This window comes from Geospiza fortis, unplaced genomic scaffold, assembly GCF_000277835.1.
Source record: "Geospiza fortis unplaced genomic scaffold, GeoFor_1.0 scaffold231, whole genome shotgun sequence".
NCBI classification, from domain to species: Eukaryota; Metazoa; Chordata; class Aves; order Passeriformes; family Thraupidae; genus Geospiza; species Geospiza fortis.
In genome coordinates this window covers 3,843,202-3,857,211 of record NW_005054351.1, presented here as the reverse complement: position 1 = coordinate 3,857,211, position 14,010 = coordinate 3,843,202, and the positions used below count along the sequence as shown (strand labels likewise).

Here is a 14,010-nt window from a genome sequence, read left to right as displayed (position 1 = left end):
CTGTGGCAGAATACAACTAGAGATTATTTGCAATAACTAATTTGACTCTGCTTGGTACTGGTTTAAGAGCATGGCAGTGGTCTGTTACAATGACTCACTTGCATGGCATTAATTTCGAGCTGAGATGGAATTATTTAAGATGCTGAAATATGATGAAAATTATCTTGTCTAAAAATTAAGCTTTATGAGTTGAAAATATATTTTCTGCAGATGAACCCTAATAAGCATTTAAAATTCATAGTTTCTAGGAATACTACTAGTGAATTTATTTGCTGCAATATTCCTGAAAAAAATTATGTAGAAGAGAATGATGTATTGGAAATACAGTCACTACTTTTGTTCAGCAAGTTAGAAGCTGAGCATTGGCGCAGAGCTAACAACAGGTTAGAAAAATAAAAAGGAAGGGTTGAATTGCTATTCCCATTATATTTCTGCTCAAAGAAAATGTTGAAAGTTGTTTGTTGTCTCTGGTATAAAAGATGTTGTGAAGGAATGTCATTTCAAATATAGCCGTTCTCACTCGCATATTGAAATCTGAAGATAACCTCAGATTTCTATTTGGGAAACAAATCCTTGAGTTCTGCCAGTTATTTTTAAAACAGGCCTGGAATAGTTAGAACTAGGTGGTGTCACAGAACAGAACACATGCACAATAGCTGTTTAAAATGAGATGTCATATTGACAAAGCTCAGCAGACAACACCCTGTAAGAAAACAGCCTGTGTTACATCCATGGTCTTTTCTGAGTGTCTCCACTGAGAATCCTTCCCCAAGAGTCCTGGCAACAGCACCTTTCCAAAGAATCTGGAATCTCTTTTGCCTTCCTAGCCTTGTCCTCATGTCTCACTAGAAGGTGAGTTGCCTTCCAACAGGCAATTCTAATGTGCTACTTCTTTCTTGTTCTTCTATATTTAAATTTTGTTATTCCATATTTCTTGCCTGCATGGGCTGGGATTTCCTAAATTGTCTTCTGTGCAATGCAACAAACTAATCAGCCAGATAAACATTCTCTATCCCCTTTATTAATTGGTCACAAAATCCAAAGAGTAGAGCATTGGACACATTTCGATTATTGAGGTGAGTAAAGGAAATGGGATGTGTCAGAACTGATACTCTGCTCTCTCGCAGCTAAATGCTATAGCAGCACACATTGCTGAGAGTTACTAGATGGAGGATCTGCTCCACGGAGGTGTGCTGGTAAGCTGATTTAGCAGCTGTGCCTAGATACAGGTCCAAACAAACAAGATCTGAAAGCTGGCTCCAAATCAACAGCCTGGTAACCATGCAGCAAGTCTTAGAAAACATTTTGTTCCAAGGCTTTAAGTGCTTTCTATTTTCTGCAGGAAAATCTCTACTGAATTACTGTTATGCACCTTTCACCCAACAGAGGAAAATATGTGTTTTCTTTGCATTCTGAAAAGTTCATTTAATACAGAATCCTAGTTGGTAATTTGGCATTGGTGCAGACAAACTCTCAAAAATTTCAGAAGTGACTGTTCAAAGAGGATGACAGGCATTAGAATGCTTTGCAAAAAAAAAAACCAAACCAACAAAAAACAAAAAACCCAAAAAAAACCCCCCACACTGATAACTCAGCACATTCTTCTGTGTTTTATTTGTCAGGTTCTCTAGAAGAAGCATTTTGCAACCACACTCACAGAAATTCCATTTGGTTGCAAGACCTTTGCCCACACTAGAGAAAGCTATGCCAGCATTGGAGTAAAATTACAGCCAGAACTGTAAGGGAAGTAAAACATCCAGGAACATTCCTCTTTCAAAAGCTACTGGTGAGAATGACGGGCAATGTCCCCTGAGTTTTAGAAGAGCTCTGAAAATTTCTCTTTCTGTTTCCAAAGCTCCATTTCCAAGAGCCTGTTTGACTGATGCAGATCTCCGAGATCACATAGGTTTAAATATTTTCCTTTAAAAAGTGACAGCCATACTGCACCTTCCCCAACAGGAACATTTTCTAGCTAAGAGTAACAATTATCAGCAAACTCCAGAAATTAAAGGCAAGTTGTTTGAGAATATACGCCCAGTCACAATTATTAAGGAACTAAAATTTCTTTATTCCTGTAAACAGGCATGTCTATCAATCTGACAATCAGTTAGGTGCAACAGATCCAACTTCTGGTTAAGGAATCTAGAGATTTATAGGATTTATAAAGTAAATCTGAGGGTTTTAGGTCACTAGACTACATCTGTCCTACTTTGGTAATGACTAAAATGTGTTACCATCGCTGCAAGTGGTGTTGTGTTCACATTGGTGTCTGTGGTGGTTTATGCAACTTGAATGGACTAAGTTTTTTGGTTGTTGTTTTTTTTTTTTTATTGTTTTGGTTTTGGTTTTGGTTTTGGTTTTTTGGGGTTTTTTTTGTTAGAAAATGGTGATGGTCTCGCTCCATTATCTGGAGAAGGTAGACAGCTACAACATAAAGGAATGATGTCAAAAAAGAAATATGATCATAGATCAGAATGGAAAAGCCCAATCATCAAGAGCATACACAATCTGTCTCAGGACAAATGAATATTCTCCAGGCTTGTGAGTCTAGTATCATTCACAACATTAGAAAAAGTCAAAACAAAAAGGAAAAAGAGGCTGGGAAAATTTATATCCTTACTATTGTAAGCCATGCACAACACCTGGAAATGCTTAGGATTCCAATAACATCTCAGAATATAGCTTTTTTTTTTTCCAAACCATACTAGTATTATTCACTCTATTTTTTATCTGAGCAACATAGACTGGCAAGTACTATAAACATTTCTGGAAATAGTCACTCAAATTTTGCTTCATCCAGACTTAAAGCATTGGCATTTATTTTCTTGGATTACTCTCTTCCCTGGGGACAGAGCCAACATCAGAGTAAATGTCACCCCCTGAGAATATTAAATGATTGATAACTAGGTATTCTAAAAAATAAGAGAAAAGGAAACTTGGCAACTCTCACTGTAATGCCTCAGTATTACTCTAGTATCAATGTGTACCACTGAGAGGTAGTTTTGTAAGTCAGACACCAAACTAGGAATAGAATAGCTGATTCCCCTGGATCCATTGCGCATTTTCTTTGTTTCATGTTTCTTGGTTTCATTAATTAAAACAGTTATCACACAAAGTAATGGAAAACAATTTATTAAGAACTTATTAGGAAGAAGATACTGCAGGGTCTCCCCTAAAATATAGTATTTAACTATCTTGCTGGGCTGGGCTTCCTTGAAGTAATCCCTTGTGCTTTGTTTTGGACAGTTTTTATCATAAATTCTGCCGAAAACTTCCATTTGCTGCAATGCTCAGCATGCCACAGTGCAGTAAGAGCAGAGCTGCTCAGATCTACCACGTCACCACGCAGTGTTTAGTTGTGTCCTCGTGCTCTCCTGCTCATCCACCCTCTACCTCTGGACAAGGAGGTGTCTGATGCCAGGCTGCCTGTGTTTGTGTTGTGTTTGCACAGGGCCTGATCCCACAAAGTTCCTGTCTGTAAGCATATATCTAAGCTCTCTAACTTATGTAAGATAGAATATAAAAAATAATCCCCTTTTACTTACACGTAAAAGACAAAGAAAAATAATGGAAGTAGTCACATATAAAATATTAATCAGAGGAGAGCTTTGAAGTTAGTTTTGAAGACAGGAGGAGTCACAACTCACAGGAGAAGCCAAGCCCCTAGAGAAGAGCCTGCTGCTAGCTCAGACCAAGGTGAATTTTGGCTGGGAAACAGGACAGGCTCAGTGAAACAGGAAGGTTGACAGTTACAGAGGACAAAGAAGGGTCCTTGCCAGTCCACACATTTTGTAGCCAGGCCAGCTGGATTTGATGCAGACCACTCCAAACCTGAAAATTCTGTGCCAGACAATTTCAATCGGGAAATGAAGATTTTTACAAAATGAAACAGAAAAAAGTTACTGCCCACTCTGCTTGTCCTCCTGCAGACTTTAGCACACAGTATTGTCATTTGCAGCTTATAGAGTACTGCAGGTTTCTGTCCCTGTGGCAGCTTGCAGACTTAGGAATGAGAGAGGTGAAGGTGTTGTTAACTCACTGTACAGCCCTGTGGGGGTGGGTGAGCATGGGGAAGAGTAAGGGGGTGGGTACAGAGGCAGAATGGAGTGGTGTCACATGCCCAGCAACAGCTCAAGTGAAATAACTGGCAGTATGGATGCTGACACAGTTGCCTCAATGGTGGAAGGTTCTCAAGCGATGGGAATCGGTCACATCTGAACTTTTTCATTAGGCTGTCTACATATCCAGGAAAATACAGGTGTTTTGGTTTGACCCAGATTTTTTTCTTTACAACTAAGAACTAGAATTGGATTTTAGATTTAAGCCCTTACTTTGGAAAACAGTTTTGTGCTATAGAGCACACTCTATAGCCTGTATCAAGGCTGCATGAGTGCAGGTCACCTGTAGTGCAGGTCTTGTATTAGACTACTAAGAACTTGCTTAACAACCAAACATGCTGTGGCCATGTCTTTGAACAGGGCTTATTTCAGTACAGCATCAAAGGTTAAATTTCAAACCAGCATATCCCTCAGTTAATGTTTCCCTTAGCCTTTGATGTCTGTTTACTCTTCCCCATACCTGTTTCTATTTTAGGTCAGAGGGCATTTGTATGTAGGTAAGAGTACACATATCTAAGAGACTATTTCTGCAGGGATATTATAGAAGGTAATTTTAGGTCCAGGACACATACTGAGAAGTGGACAGGCTGCCAGAAGGATTATAAAACCAGTTGTGTGTTTTTCAAATCCAAAGGACAGGTTTCAATTAAGAAAAGCTAGGTTTGGCTGTAACAGAAATCAGTGCCAAGTAGAAAAGGCTTCTCTAATCCCTCTCCTGCCCCATCCACCCTTCCCATTTTGTACTTTTGGCCAGCTATGAGATTAACATTTGCTCTGAACTTGCACAAACCCTTGCAGCATGATGCTCTATGGAAAGCAGTTCCAAGGTGAAAGGTTTGTATACAGCTGGACAGACTAGATTGGTGCAAGAGGCATGTCTGAGGCTGGCCCATTGCCAGGAAGATAACCCACCAGTCAATATTCTGGAAGTCACTTGCATTAAACAGGCAGGAAGATGCTGTGTATTTTACCATTGTATAGGTTCTGACTCAGAGCCAAAATAAGCTCCCGAAATGGATGCACATTGCAGCATCTAAACCACTGCACTGTCCCAACTGTGGTAAAAGGAAAACACTTCTTTCCCTGTTGCTATGTACTTTGGCAGATCTCCCATCCAAAGAATTGTGCTCAAAGTACTCTGGAAACACCTGCCAGGAGACTACTTGGGAATGTTGTTTAAACAAGCCTACCTGCCAACTTTCCAGCACTGTTGACTTTGCAGTACCAAAAACCCGTCCTATTTTAAAACAGGCTTGATGGATAACAGGAACTGGGCCATAAGGATGAAGCACAGAATGTGCTTAAAATCTGCTTGCAGTTTCTGAAGCTGCTCAAAGTATGTAGCTGTCTAATGTACAGACATTTCAATATGCAGCTGTATACATGGTTGGACTCCTGACAGGAACACGTACGTAATAATGGTATGTGTTGATGCTGTGTGAGGAGAGGAAGGATATGTTTTTCCTACAGTAATTTACTCTAAAAGGGCTTCCATGTAATTGTTTTCTGATAAGATGTCTTTTTAAGTGTGTGTATAATATTTTTAGAGGAGCTATAAAAATTTCAGGGCAAAGCTTTAGTGTACAGTGTTTGTTCTCAGGGGAGGTCATGCAGAAGCAAAGAGAGTAGCCTGTTGCCAGATTTGTCTACTGAAGGGAAGAGGAGGTGCAGACAGACAGAAAAAATGTCCTTTTCCACACACACACACACACACAGACTTAGCATGCACACAAACACACTGGCATGGCCAGAGTTACCAGGTAGTGATGGAAATACAGTCCGCTTCATTAACATTGGTCAGTGCAAGACATATTGACAGAACTTATAATGGAGGAAACTGAATTTCCTTCCATCCCCACTATGCACATACTTGCATTTCCCCATAGAGTGGGGTTTTTTCAGATGTAGGTAGCTCAGTGTCCATTTAGTTAAATTCCCGCTGGTCTCTGAGGATTTCAGAGATCTGTTCACGTCTTTGTTCTCGGCCCACTCCTAACACGTTCTTGTGATGGAGAACTTGAATCCCATAGCAACTTCCTGTATGTGAAGGTCTCTGAGGTTCTTCCACCCCCCTTTCACTACCTCTAGTAATAGCCTTAGTCCATAAATTTAATCTCTTCAGGGAATTTCAGCAAACATGAAAAATGGCTCTCTTAGGCACAAGGAGGAGGCTTAGCCTCTCTGACTCAATCATCCACACTATGCTAGTTCAGTCCTGCAATAACTCCAAAAAGGGCTGCATCAGAGTTTTTGCTGATCCATGTGTCCAAATGCTTACATCTAAAGTTGCAATTAACCTCCAAGAATATGCAGCAAATCAATGAATGTCCATCAACATGGCAAACAGTGAGTTCTTTCAAGCTCTCTCAAAAATTTCCTGCTGTTGACCCACAGCAGTGAGGAATACATCTGCCACTTAAAATGCAATATTTTGTGAACTTTAAAACTGTTCTAACCAGCTAAAATCAAGAAGCTGTCTGAAGTGCTCTTTATGTCCAGATAAAAAGAAACTGTCTGCTGTGCCAGCAGAAGTATATAACTCTATCCTGAAATATTTACAGCCTTATTGGGCTGCATCTTTCTCTGTCTGAAGCCAAAGAAGTATTTCCCAAAGACTACTGACTTTGTAGGTCTGTTTATATCCAGCTTCTCTTGAATATCAATGGAAAGATTCTTGTTGACTTCAGTAGGAGCTGGATCAGTGATCATATCACTGAAGTCATAATTCATTAGACAAAAGGCTCAAAAAATTTAGCTGCACCTACTCTGTGACTAATCATTGATAAAAATTTTGCTGACCTTTCCACTGCAAAGGCACCTGCGCCATCAGAACAGTCCAAGCTGTTATTCAACAGTTTAGAAAACATCCACAAATATTATTATCCAACTTTTCATCACATAAAATACTCTGGCTCTATCACTCCATCTTAACCTGTGGAAAAGGCAGAGGTATCCCTAATGACCGGAGCAGGCTGAGTACTGCACGACCAGCTCCACGGAAAACTCTGAAATGCACAGCTCTGAGCTTGGCTTGAGGACCCTTAGCATATGTTTTTGCAAGATTCCATCTCTCGTGCAGTTTGCTGTCAAGGAGAGAGTTTATATCCTCAAGCCAGTAGCAGACACATGAAAATGTAAAAACCTCCCATATCCCAAATCATCAACTGAAATCCATAGATGTGTGGCGGGGACAAGTAAAGTCAATGCACATACTTTAGTTATCTTTTTTATTTTCTGTAGTGAGATTGACTTGGCTTTATATGTATTTTCCCTTTTCTAGTGTGCTGTGATTCCCTTCACTGCCATTACAATCTGATAGCTCAGTACATCTTTGCCTACAGTGTTTTTTTGTTTGTTTGTTTGTTTACTTTTCTACAGGAATGTTACAGCATTTGCTTTGTTTTCTGGTTTCCCCTACATCAGAATTAATTTTCTTCTTTTCAAAAATATAGAAACCAAAACCAAAATCGTGTCTTTTAAAAATATTTTTAGGAGGAATAGTGCTCTAAGTTGTTTATTTTTTAAAGACTTATGGTATTTAAAAATATTGAATGCACAGAAAATAAATACAGCACTTTGATATTCCTGCAAGGTTCAGATCTCCGACTTCATGGGAGGAAATTTTTTTTTAGTTATTATGAGCTCTTTTATCCATTGTCTAATTCTTGCTTCCTGTATTTTAAGTACAGGAGACTGAAGAATTAAGCTGATTAAAATCAGAAAAATGTTATTTTAAAAAGCTAAACATAATTTCTGAGGTGAACTGTCCTATATATAGCATTCTTATACATGAGAATTTTTCAGCACTCTGAAATTGAAATACTTTCAGGCACTTACAAGGTATTGTGCTTGCATACTCTGAAAGATGCTTGAGATACTTGGCTCAGCTTTATCTTCTATGTGTGTGTAATGAAGCCTATAAAGCAACATGATAACAGATACTAGATTACAGCAGCAGATATGAGTGAGAGGTGGAGGTTATATTCAGGGCTGTTTGTGATGTCATATTGTGTTTATCAAGACCTCAGTTATTATATTTCCCCTATTAAATTTTGCTTTTAGAAATCTCTTTTCTATGTCTGAACCTACAGACTGCCATGCATATGCAAGTCCTTTCCCTAAAACTGAGGGTCTTTTTTATCCCCAGAGAAAAATAATTTGCAAACAGTAACTGAATGCAGCTGCAATCTTGACAATTTATTCAGGAAAACTTTAATCCTTTACGTTGCAGCACACTGAATTTTTGGAGTGAAGTCTTGAAGACACAGGAGCTTGGATACTAAGAACTTCTAACCAAAAAGCCTCTCTAATCTTACCACAGGTTTGGGGGGATCAGATTAAGAAATATGAAAAGTCCCTTCATTTTATTTTGGGGTTGACAGTTTTGCTTCATGAGAAATCCTTTAATTTTCCTTCTGTCTTCTTTCTCTCTCTAATTTTAATAGTTGAGATGGAGCTACAAAGACTCAGTCATTTCATTCAAGCAGCAACTAGACTCTAGCTGCTTTCAGAATTGACTGTATTTGCCTTTAACCACAAAACCTCGGCCTTAAATGCTGGCTGTGCTTGGCAACTTTAAAACCCTAGTAATAGGAAAAAAGATTCAGCTAGGAATTACAGAGCAAGTTGCTGGAACTTCACCAAAAATAGTGTCAGACGTGTGTGTGCTGGGCAACTGTCACTAAAAGAGATTGTAGAGCTCTTTGTGGTAAATGGGTCAGAGAAGGGCTGCTAGTGAGAACTGATAACTCTGTGACTACTTGCTCAGCATGACAAAAAGCAAAGAGTATGGAGAGTAGCATGAAGTGTTGCTGATACACAGGAATTCCTAATCCTAAAATGAAAATTTGTTGGAGTTGCTCCAAGGTATGCTATTGTTCTGTGCCCAATGTTGACCCTACAACATTTGATTTTTGAAGGATGGGAAAAATCTGCACTGGATTTCATGTCTCCATAGCAAAGAAGTGAAGTGGTTATAAGAACCATCTACCTTGGTCTTAGGAAATCTGAGGACTTCTGAATAAATATTATATGCAATTTTGGCTGGACAGCTTGAACCAATTCCAGCTCCCTCAGTAGTAAAAAATAAAAAAGAGCAGCAGAAAAGAACCTGCTAGTGTATTCCCTAGAAATAACAATAATAAAAAAGTGGTATGCAATGATGTGGTGGTATGCAAAAAGGAATGGTATGGCCATAGAAATAGAGTGATAAACAGCAGGGAATGATATATACTAGCAAAAGTAATTTTCTCCTACACTATTACTAACCTCTTGTTTTTCTATTGAGGCCAAGAAGCAAGGGAACAGCACCAGGCCCGAATCAAAGCAGACATGTAAGAAGCCTTGTGGGACAAGAGCAATATCCCCAACCAGCCAGATCAGGTGAGAAGACCACACATATTAAGGGACCAGCTCTCCCTGCCCCTCCAGGTACTGTGCTTCTCCCCATCCCCTGCCTGTGCTTCTGGTTGTGATCATGGCAGGGCAGCTGTGGTGACACTAAATGGCAGGAGAAAAGAGAGGAGAGGCAGAGAGGAGAGTAAACATGCACCAGTACCAGCAGCAGGGGCTCTGTGGGTTCAGGACTCCCCAGGAAGCACCCAGATGGGGCTGCCCCATCTCTCTGATTGTGGCAGGTAGCCCAGGTGACATTCTGGTGACTCTTTATTTGCCTGATGGTGTTAAAGCCTTTTACTGGAGTCACAAGACCTTGTTCTTCTAATCAGGTTATTTTTCAGCAACTAACTCCAACAGCATTGACAATCACCTTTTAATTTATGGCCACTACCCTGCTTTCTTAATCTTATTTATTAACCTGCTGTTCTGTAGCAGTCTCTGTTCCATTTTGATACAAGTGCAGATGCAAAATGTAACAGTTTTATTAATTCACAAATTTTATATCTCTAACAGTTTTGGTATTCACTACACTCTGTCAGGCAATGTTATCACAGTTTAGTGGGCACAAGATACAAGTCTTGAAACAATTCTGCCCTTTTTTTTAATGAAGATACTAATGAATGTGGAAAATGTCTCAAGTTAATTGGTTCCTCTCAGAGGGACTGGAATGGGAAAAGGAAATGACAAGGGAAATAGGCATAAAAATAAACCATTCTTGTGCTCTAAATTTCCTGATCCCCTGGAGTTTTTCATAAGCTGAAGTAAAGGAAAGACCTCACAGCTGGTGCATTTTTGCATTTTAGATGCACATGAATAGGAATATTTATGCTTTAAAATACCGACATAATTTTAAACCACTATTTTCTAATTGCAGCTGATATATGCTTCATGTGTTTCTTGGCGGCTTCATTTGGAAAAGACACAGGAACCTCCAAAAGTGTAGGATTTCATTAGGAAAAAAAAGCAGCACAGGCTGTTGTATATATTGAGGAGCTTGCCAAGCCTATGGGAAATCAGAGGAGCAGATAGGCCAGCCTCCTTCTTCCAAGCTCCATCTCTATGAATTAAACTCAGGAACATTTTCTGCCTGGGACAGAAGAAAGTCTTATGTGCCTAGGTAAAAAAGAACAGTATGTGCTTAGGCTAAGCCAATTGCCCAAACTCATTTTCCATAAACAAGGCTCTGCTACGGAGACATAACTGTGTTTAATCCTGTCTGGATGACTTCATTTGCTAAGCACTCCAGAGCTTGCCATAGACCATGTGATTCACCCAGCTCCATTCACTCCAGAAAGTGGCTCTCTCTTTGACTCTGAAGCTGCAAAAAAAGGTCATTTATCAGAGCAGTAGAATTAACACTGGGTCATGAATACCCTAAAAGGTTGTGTTGATTTTGCAATTGAAACCTCCACAAAGGTGCCTCTCTCCTTCAGGAAAAGTCTTTCCAAACGGTTGTATTTAATTAATTTTTATCCTTTTCCCATTGTTTTAAAATAATCTCAACCCAACATGGATTCACAGCAATTCCAGCTACTGGAGAGCAGTAAGTGTTTAATCCTGAACATAAAAGAATTCCATGTTTCGATTTTTTATCCATATTATATTTTAGGACATTATATTAGGACATTATATAACTGCTTCATACAGCAAATAATTTTAAATTAACCTTTATGCATTTCTGATTTTTTCTCCCCCACTACATGGAAGAGCTTTCCATACCCATGAAAGGCGGGTTGGAACCAGATGTTCTCTAAAGCCCTTTCCAACTCAAGCAGAAAAAGCTGGATTTTGAGTCCGTTTATGCCTTATGTCATAACTCTCTTTCAACTAACTCAAGCACGCAGACAGCTGAGGAGTAAGGACTGCCTCAAAGACAGTGCAGGTTTTGGCCCTGAAGGTGAGGCTTTCAGATCTGCCAGTGAACGTGAGGTGCCACAAAGGTTTCTCAGGCTGAATTTCTCTCCACCATACCCTTAAGCTAGAAATGCAGGCCAGGGAGCAACAATCCCTGGAGTCTAATTAAAAGATCCTGGCGTGTAGTGTGGGAAATGCCTCCATGATGAATAGCACTTTGCTGCACTGAACAATCTGTTCTTAAAACATAAAATGGATGTGCTGATTGTAAAGTGGGGATCTGTTTTATTTGTACATAACTAATGAGCATTTGCCTACATGATATGAATAGGGACTGGGCGAACTGCTAGAACTCTTCAAGAGTTGGCTGCTGCACTAATCAGTGGGCAGTGGCTCTAAGTGTGGAAATCTGATCCAGAAATCTGATCTGGATCATAATAGATGTGGACCCTGGAAAAATCTACAAAGCCTGAACTTGTCATATGTCTGCTGCAGCAAAGAGGGCCCAGATCTGGAGCCGAACAAGGCAGTTCAGAAATATCCATTATGGTGCTGCACCAAATACTGCTTTAGATGACTTGACTGCAGTTTTTAATATATAATTCATTCACGTTCACAGTTTACACAAGGAGGCCTAAAGTATGTTCCCTGTTATTCCTATGCCATTGTCAGATTCTTTTAACAGATCAGGACAACAAAACTGATTCCATGCCTGAATTGTGGAAAACCAGGGATCTCTTTCTAGTGGGAGATACTGAAACCTAGTCTGAAACAATGTTATTCTCACACTTGGACCGCAAGTTCCTGGAACTGAAAAACATTTTCCAATTCATATTTTGTCATAAATGACAAATTATTCTTAGAAATTTTAATTTTACCAAAAAGAAAAAAAAGTGGTGGAAGATTCCAAACTACCTTGCAAGAACAGAACTGAGTGTGTGGATTTGGAAGACAAATTTCTCAGAAAAGGATGAGGATGGTGAGCAGATACAGGCATTGACTACTAGAAATAGCCCAACAGAAACAAGGCACAGCATGTGAAGTATTTTGCAAAATACCAAGATATGGTCAGCTAGTGCTAAGTAAATCCTATAATGTATATTCATGTTGGATCTTCAGGGGGATACAAAGCAATTTTTTTAAGAGGTGTGCTGTAGCCTACTCAAGAGTTTTGCTGTTTTCCCTGTTGGCTTAATATTAATATGACTTTCAGAATGGTTTTAAGCTTTTTGTGATCCCAGATATTGTAAGCTCTCTTGGCTTTTGTTTGTTTGTTTATTGCTGCTCAGTTGAACTGACCTAAATTCTGGGACAGTGTCTCTTGCAAAGAGATCAGTATCTCATTTCTCCTTTTGTGGACTTGGCTTTTATTCCTTTTGCTAATCTCACCGAGATTGCCTGTAAATCATTCCCATCAGGGCTGGTTTTCTCATTTTCTGCTTTTGCTTCTAGTGTACTTTACTAGCTGTCTTCCTCTAAGGAGCAATTCCTGCAGCCAGGCCAAAGAGCTTCTTCAAAAGGCACTTTTTAAATGCCTCTAAAAATCGAAAGGAAGATGACAAAATATCCAAACTTGAAACTGATGTACTCAACACAGAAAGAAGTTAAGGGAATGGGAGATGGGGATATCTCGGGAGCTAAGCAGCACCACCACAGGGTCCTACCCAGTCTCACAGCACACCAGCCCTGCTGCCTTTATGCAGGTTGGCAGGCAAGAAAATACTTTGTTACTCAGCTGCCCCCTCTGTGTCTCAATGGCTAACTTACTTTCTTTTTAGATTTTACAATGCAGACATCAGTACCTTTAGACAGCACAAAGCACCACGCTCCCTAGCACAGCAGAATTACATACATATATGCATACACTTCTTTTGATGACAAATGCTGTCACCAAAATTATCAGAAGAAGCTGAAGTTTGGAAAAAAAAGTAAATTCCCTACTAAAATGTGAATTATGTACTAAATCTATCTCCCATCATATCATGATTCAGTAGACTTTCACACCCACAGTGTCAAAGGCTGAGTTTTTTCTGTGCAGAAAGATATTTTTTAATCAGGTTTTGCAGGGAGAAATAAAAGCCAATAAAATCTGCCTTTTTCACACCTCAAAAAATGAAATCTCTTAAAAAAATTAATAACAGATGGAAAAATAAAAGACCAGATTTTTGAAGCTAATAAAAATAGTTATGATTCCCAGTTAACCCTGCTCTGCAGTAGCAAGAAATATCAGACTTGCCTGGGCTGTTTGAAACTCACAACTAAAAATGGTACAAGCAAAATTTGGGCTACAAGCAGGTCATCATCACACAAAAGGTATTAGGAAGACAGCAAAGAGAAAATAATTTTTTTTTAAATTCAGATGAAGGGTTAAAGCAATGTGCATGAGCCAATTCCACTCCTCACTGGATACTGAGACTCTCTGGTTATGAGAAACTCTTCTTCAGAACAACCTGATTGGAGCTGCTGGATTGGACCTTGAAGGACTTGCAGGAAAATACTCTTAACAGTTTGTCCCCCAGTTAGCACTTCCAAATATGTTTTCCAAAATCTAAATTTTAAGAACTTTGCCTGTTCTATAGATAGATATTTTTTCTCCTATCCAGCTTCTCTTACTGCTTGTAGAAGAAAAAGAAAGCAAAAG

At 39.3% G+C, this 14,010-nt stretch overlaps 1 long non-coding RNA gene across 1 annotated transcript in view; it reads left to right on the top strand.

Annotated features, from left to right (window-relative positions):
- Positions 1-754: 754 nt before the first annotated feature.
- Positions 755-14,010, top strand: part of LOC115948132 — a 22,984-nt gene continuing 9,728 nt past the window's right edge. Inside the window, exons 1-2 of the long non-coding RNA XR_004081978.1 lie at positions 755-852; positions 9,406-9,548. This is a non-coding gene — a long non-coding RNA (uncharacterized LOC115948132). The remainder of the gene's footprint in view (positions 853-9,405; positions 9,549-14,010) is intronic.